Source organism: Pteropus vampyrus, unplaced genomic scaffold (genome assembly GCF_000151845.1).
Source record: "Pteropus vampyrus isolate Shadow unplaced genomic scaffold, Pvam_2.0 Scaffold9, whole genome shotgun sequence".
NCBI lineage: Eukaryota > Metazoa > Chordata > Mammalia > Chiroptera > Pteropodidae > Pteropus > Pteropus vampyrus.
Window position 1 is genome coordinate 3612647 of NW_011888790.1, and position 7454 is coordinate 3620100.

A 7454-nucleotide genomic window follows, 5' to 3' on the forward strand; every position below is an offset into this window, starting at 1 on the left:
GGGTGATAACTTGGTGGGATTAATAATGGTCCCAGGTCAGAGGTTCTGTTTAGGAAGTGGGGTGAGGGGGACATAGGACCATGCAGGATTCCAAAGATACCATTTGTGTTGTGATTTTTATAACTAGGGTAGCACAGATGGGGGAAAAAATGTGTTTTTTAAATGCGACTATATAAAAATTACAAACAAGCCTTTAAGATTTTTAACTGACAAATTTGAAAGGACTATTTCCTTACAAAATCTCAATGTTCACAGATCCAATGTAATTAATCTATTAAGGACTTTTTTTTAAATCAGTAGGAAAAAAACCAGTAATAAAGCAGTGGAATAAATGGACAATGGTATGTTTAAAAAATTTATATGCGAAACATAAATCGAACCCCAAAAAACAATTTAAAATTGTGAATCAAAGTTATGCAAATTAAAGCAATGAGTTTATTTCAACCCATGAAGTATCAACAATGAATAAAACAATGATGCTCTATGCTAGGAAGGGTGTGGGTTGGCGCAAAACACTCATTCGCTGCTGCTGGGGTGTAATTAGCAGAACCTTTCTGGAGGGCAACTTGGCAATCTGCACAGAGAGCTTTAGAAATGTTCATTTTATTTTTATTTATTTATTTTTTGCCTGACAATTCTACTTCTAGGAATCTGTCTCAAAATGCTCCATGATGTAAATAAAGATTTATGTACAAGGATATTCACAATTATATCTAGTAGCACACAAACTTAGAAAAAATTTGTAGCCATCAATAGAAGATTGCTTAATAAATTATGATAAATGTATGTTTTGATGGATAAAATGTTCAAACTTTATTTTCTGATGTACAAAATGTTCACAGTATAAGATTAAGCACCGCCCTTCCCCAATTATATGACAGAAAACTGAATACCCTCCCCTCCAAAACAGGCAGAGGCAGAGAGATGACATAGGAAAAACTACCAGAAGAAAATAGACCAATGTGTTAACAGAAAGCTGATTTTAACTTTCATTTTTTTTAGATTTTTTAAAATCAGTTTTCACAATGAGCATTCACATTTTAATAATATTTTTAAAACCAAATACATTATTAAGAAGAAAATATTTGGAAGGGAAGAAATAAAACCAAAAGAAGACTGCTGGACCAAGTGAGCAGAGCACTTTAACAACTGGGAGGAAATTTACTTCCTTCCTCACTGACCTATTGCTGAACCATTTCTGCTCCTACCAGCTGCTGTGCTCTTTCTTACCTTCATTCTCTACTACCTGGACTGTGGTTTTCCTTCTCTTCATGGCCTGGCTAATTCCTGCTGTCTTTAGGTCTTGGGTAGTCAGTACTTCCTCCGCCCTCTTCCTCACCTCACTCAGCCTTCCTCTGGCTAGCTGAGCTGCTCCTGCTGCGGTCTCCCATGATAACAGCCATACTACTTTCAAAACCTTCAATTTCATCATTAGGACTGGTTTGATTGTTAGCCTTTGTGTTCCATGAGGGCCTTAAATCGTGCTCGGCACACAGTAGCTACTCAACAAATATTTGCTTTGAAGAGTAAGGCCTATCCTTGTTTGGAGGAAGTGAGGAAGAACCCAGTACAGAAGGAAAATTAGAAATATCATATACCAGGAAAACAAATAGGTATCATTCCTAATGCCAACCCCGAATAGTGGCTACTTAGAACCTTGTTTTGGGATTATGAAGTTTCTTTAGGGTTCAGTATGAAATAATTCTATGATTGATTAGCAATGTCTGCCAGGGGCATAGGAGGGGGCTGTTTAGTGGTTAAATAGGATTTTCTGTATTCCAATTTGCATTGCTCCAGTTCTTGTCTTGACACATGGACATTGTGTTCAGGATGTGCCCGAGACTAGATTTGAGTTAACATATAGGTGTTTGTTTTTCCTTTAGGAACCAATATAATATGAAGACCATAAATGCTTTTTATGTCAGTAGTTTACTAATTTGTCCTTTAATGAGATATCAGTATGTTTGCGTGTGTTCGATGGGATGGGAGAAGGACAGGAAAGTATTTCCTTGACATCTTTTAATCTCCTTTCTTTATGCTCTCATTGCTTGGGCTTTTGGGTGTTACCAGAATGGTAGCTAATTCTGTGTAAAAATTCATTAATAAGCCTCTGGTCAGCTGTAAGAGGTGGCCTACCTCAGATGACAAGGGAGGGGGAAGCTGCAGTTGTTTTTGTTCGGATACTTGCCGTCTCCTCTTAGGCTGGGAATCTACAAATCTCTTACTTCCGGGACTAATTATTTCCCCTTGAGAACAGCGAGGCCTCTTATCAAGATGGCCACATCCCTGTGTGTCCTGACACACGGATGATGGATAATGGGGCTGATTAACCCAGTGACCTTCATGAATGATGAAAGGAGAATATAAAAGATGTGAGGTTTTACTTGCTTAGGGTATCAGCTTCTTTCTGGATTTTCCAGCGGCATCCTCCTTTATAACAAATAGTGCTGTGCTTACTTCTTGTCTCTTTCATGCATCACGCTATCTTGAAATGCATGTTTTAAAACCCAGTACAGAGGGCTTGACCCACAGGCCCTTCTCCAGGATCTTTTCAGTGCACGACATTTAACAATGCTCAGATAAACCTCTGGGCACCTGCCAGTGGCCACAGAGTTGCAACTTTCATTAGCCCGGAAGTTTAGAGGGCCTGGCACCACTTCCACTTCCACCTTTTACTCTGAGTAAGTGCACACATTGATCCTCCCGTGAATCAGTACTAGAGAGGAGGGAAGGCCAGTTCTCTGTTGGGAAGTGGTCTAAGCATCAATTACAACCACTTGGGGAAAAAAGAGCCAAAGAGCCACTGTCCCACACAGTGCCTTTCCTTCTCCTCCTGGCTCTACCTATGACCAGGCTCACCGTTGTTCTCTCACCTGACCTCAGGAACAAAGCACTATGGTGGGTCTGCAATTCAAAGCACTGCCTGTGGCAGGCAGAATAATGGCTCTACAAAAGATGTCCTCATCTTAATTCCTAGAACCTGTGACTATGTTGGATCACATGATGTTAAGGACTGAACTGTGTCCCCTTAAAATTAATATGTCCAAGCTTGTGACACTGTGATACACAAAGAAACATATACGTGGTCCTTTTCTCCATTTCTAGCACAGAGCTCCTAAAACGCTTGCAATTTCCTGAGTGATACTGGTGATAGGAACATGTTTTATTGTAATATTTGGTCTTAGCCTCCAGTTGCTGACACAAAAGCTCCTTGGACCCTTAGAATCCCCATAGCAATAAGAATGTCTTTTTGTATAATGAGATAAATGGTGACTGGGGGCACCGAGTTCAGAATAGAGGCTGGTCCCTAGAAAGGCCAGGGCATGACCTTTCAGCTCTTACCTCCTGACCTCAAGCCCACTAGAGATTGAGTTAGTAATCCATCATGCCTACATGATGAAGCCTCCATTAGAATCCCTAAACGACATGGTTCAGAGATCTTCTGGGTCAGGGAACGCACCCATGTGCAGGGAGGCTGTGCACCCTACCTCCATAGGAATGGAAGCTTCTGTGCCCAGGACCCTTCTGGACCTCACCCTACATACCTCTTCATCCAGCCGTTCATTTGTATCCTTTATAATATTCTTTATAATAAACTGGTAAATTAAATGAAGTGTATCTGTGAGTTCTGTAAACCTTTACAACAAATTATTGAATCTGAGGAAGGGATTAGAGCTGGTTGGCCATACAGGTGAAAACCTGGGACTTACGACTGGTGTCTGAAACGGGAGCAGTCTTGTGGGACTGAGCCCTTAACCTATGTGATCTGCATTGAACTGTAGGACAGCTAGTTGTTGTCTAGACAGTTGAAGAATTGGTCGTTGGTGAGGAAAAACTCAACTTCCGGTGTCAGAAGTATTTTAAGTACAGAAACATTTTTCTTTAGTAAGTCCTAACCCTCAATATGACTGTATTTTTAGATAGGGCATTTAAGGAGGTAATGAAGAGTAAATGAGGTCACAAGGGTGGGGTCCTAGTCCCATAGGACTGATGTCCTTATAAGAAAAGGAAAAGATACCAGAGCCCCCCTTTTGCCCCCACTCCTCCCCAACTCACATGGAGGAATGCCCTAGTAAGATGCAGTGAGAAGGTGGGTGTTTGCAAACCAAGAAGAGAGGCATCACCAGACTCTAACCCTGCTGGCACCTTGATCTTAGACTTTAAGCCTTGAACCTCCAGAACTTTGAGAAAATAAATCTCTGTTGCTTAACTCACCTAGCCTGTGGTAGTTATGACAAATAACAAACTAACATACATGACAAAGGAGGATTAAAGTTACAGTTAGAATTAAGCTTGTTAATCAACCGATTTTAAAATGGGGAGATTATCGTGGATTATCTGGGTAGGTCCTGTGTGACCACGAGGGTCCTTAAACATGGAAGGAGGCAGAAGAAGAGAGGCAGAGGGAAATATAATTATTGTGTTTTTGTTTAGAGAGATACAAGGTGGCTGGCTTTGAAGATGGAGGAAGGAGGCCATGAGCCAAGGAAGGCAGGCAGCCACCAGAAGCTGGAAAAGGCAAGGAAATTAATTCATTCTCTTCTCGAATCTCCAGAAGGTCATGCAGTCCTGCTGACAATTTAACTTTAGCCCAATGAGACCTGTGTCAAAATTTTTACCTACAGAACTGTAAGATAATAAATTTTAGTTGTTTTAAAACAGGAAGTTTATGGTAATTTGTTATAATACCAAGAGAAGATCAATATAAGCATGCTAAGGCATAATATCTATTATTTTTATGTAATATTTTTAATTTAATTTAAATTATTTTTAAATAATATTTTGGATATACACATATATTTGAGATTCATTTCTTCCTAAAAGAAAAATCTATATAGAGAACAATAAGGTAAGAAAATGTATTCTGTCTATAACCCAAATAAGCTGCTGCTAGACCACTGGGTAAATGGAATCAAAGACTAATTTGCAATTCCACTCTATTTCACTTTCTTTGCCAAAACTAAGACTCAAAATAAGTGAAAATGTTTAAGGACTCTGTTTAAATGTAATTCACTATTTAAATAGAGCAAAATTTAAGGAAACATAATACCTACTGCAAAGGAACTTTTGAATGACAGTTAATTCTCTCCTTTAGCAATCATTATTCTGTGTGTGTGTGTGTGTGTGTGTGAGAGAGAGAGAGAGAAAGTGGGGGGGGGAGAGAGAGAGAGAGAGAGAGATAGAGAGAGAGAGAGAGAGAGAGAGAGAGAGAGAGAGAGAGAGAGAGAGAGAGAGAGAGAGAATTGTTAGAGACTATTTGAGTTTCAGGATACCCAGCTTTTGAAAGCAGCTTTCCCTTACTGTATTTTGAAGAATGCCTTCACCTCCCTTCTGATTTTCTACTCTCTCATCTGTAGTCTGTTTTGATTCATTGTTAAAGAAATTCAACCTTTACATTTATGCTGATTTCTGAAAAGACCAGCTTTCTAAGCATTCATGCTTCCTAATATTTCATCATCTCTTGGAAAATAAAAAAAAGAGAGAGCACTCTTAGTCATGTGGACCCATATTCTCCTTCCCTCAGTTGGAAGGAGGTAATTATTTTGCTCAAGTCCCCTCTGCTCTTTGGGTCTCTGCCCATTTTTGATTTGTATCAATTGCTTGCATTCACTCTTTCTTAATAGCTCTATCTCCCCTGCAGCTTTAGATGGTTTTTAAATGGTTTTTAAATTCTCCTTTTCACAGAACATACAGTTTGAAGAACTTTAAAAAATATATCGGTATTTAAAATCAAGACTTAAGATGATTATGTCCTTGTAGGCAGACGTAAATATTGTAGTTACGCTCTCTTGAGTATTTTTAGCAGAACTAGAAATTTTAGCAGTGGTTAGAACTGGTTTATGCTGCAAATAGTTTTAATGATGATATTTTGAACCTCCTTTACTCTGTATTCATGTGTAAAGGGTAGCATAAAACAATGATGCAATCGAGGATATGTCTTCCCCTAATTTTTACATCTTGCATTTCAATATTGAGGCAGAATTTGGCTGAAGTATTTAAGATTTTCTTTTGATTTTGGGTTGTTTAAATGTTGATACATTTATTTCCAAACATGACCTCATTGGAGAGTCAGTGTATTTGGCTAGCAATTAAACGAGGTTTAGAAGCTTATTTTAAAAAAATAAATTCATACTACAGCCAAGTTAAAAAAGAAACACTTGTGCACAGAACTGTTGGCTTATTCTCATTGGTCTGTTTTCTGTGATATCAAGTGGATAATTTTATTATATATTTCTATTTCTGCTCTTGGGCAAATGAGCATGTTGCTGAGACTTAATCATATGAATGTTTAAATTTTTGTTCTCTGACATCAGCCATTCATGGAAAACACCTGTGTATCTGAAATTATATTTATAGCTTTACTCTATTATGATTTTGTGTTATTCATCCACTAAATATTTACTGAGTGCCTTGGTCACTATTGCATCTCAGTGCCTATTATAGGAATAAAAATTAATACTAACAGTTCCCAATAGTCAGGAACATTAATTATGTACAAAGCATGGGCGGCTCCCTGTAGCAGCTCTAGGAGGTAGGTACTATTGTTTTCTCCATTTTACGGATGCGGAAGCTCAACTATAGGCAGAGGAAGTGACTCTCCCAAGGCGTCGGAGCCAGTAATTGGCAGAGCTGGAATTTGAACCCAGGCTTCTCACTCCAGATCACGTGCTTTTTAACTACTATGTTTATAAAATAGTTGTTGAGTGAATGACTTAGTAAGGCACTAATGATTCTCAAATTTCTCAAAATGGAGGGAAAACTAGATCGAAAAATGAAACTTTCTGGCCTATTTATGAGCCCTCCATAGTCCTCATCCAGTTGCTCTTATTCAAAAAACACACTCAGCATCACTGTGCTATACTGATGTGGAAGGACTTCTGCACACAGCACTGGAAACTGGACAAGTGAGTCATCCCAGTGCCAATGGCCTGCAACAGAGGATGTTGTGAGCAATGATGAATGTTTCTAGTATGTTTAAAGCATGGGCGAAAAAGATTTGGAAGAAATGCAAGTTCTTATTAAATAAAATAATTATTGCTCTTATAATGTTGTTGTCTTTTGAAAATCTTTGTTATTGATGTACTGTGTTGTTGGCCTAGCTTTGAGTTTGTAAGACAGGTACAAGAGCAGATGTGATTGCTAAGAATATAGCATTGACCTCTATTTAAAATTTATAGGCCTGTAACACACGGTGCTGAGGCTTTTGATCAGAATCTTTGAAAGTATCACATGCATGCACTTCAAGTAAAAGATCATTCTAATTATTTATAGTCGTTCTTCATACAAAGGGCCTTTGTAAGAAATTGAATAATCTTTAATAAGCTTTGATTTATAGTATTATTGTTTATTTGAAATTTTATATTGTTATAATCTCAATGATTGTCAAAATAAGGACCATGGCTGAGCTAAATATGAGATTTTAAGTTTATGCCATCCTGAGGTATGACTAGAGA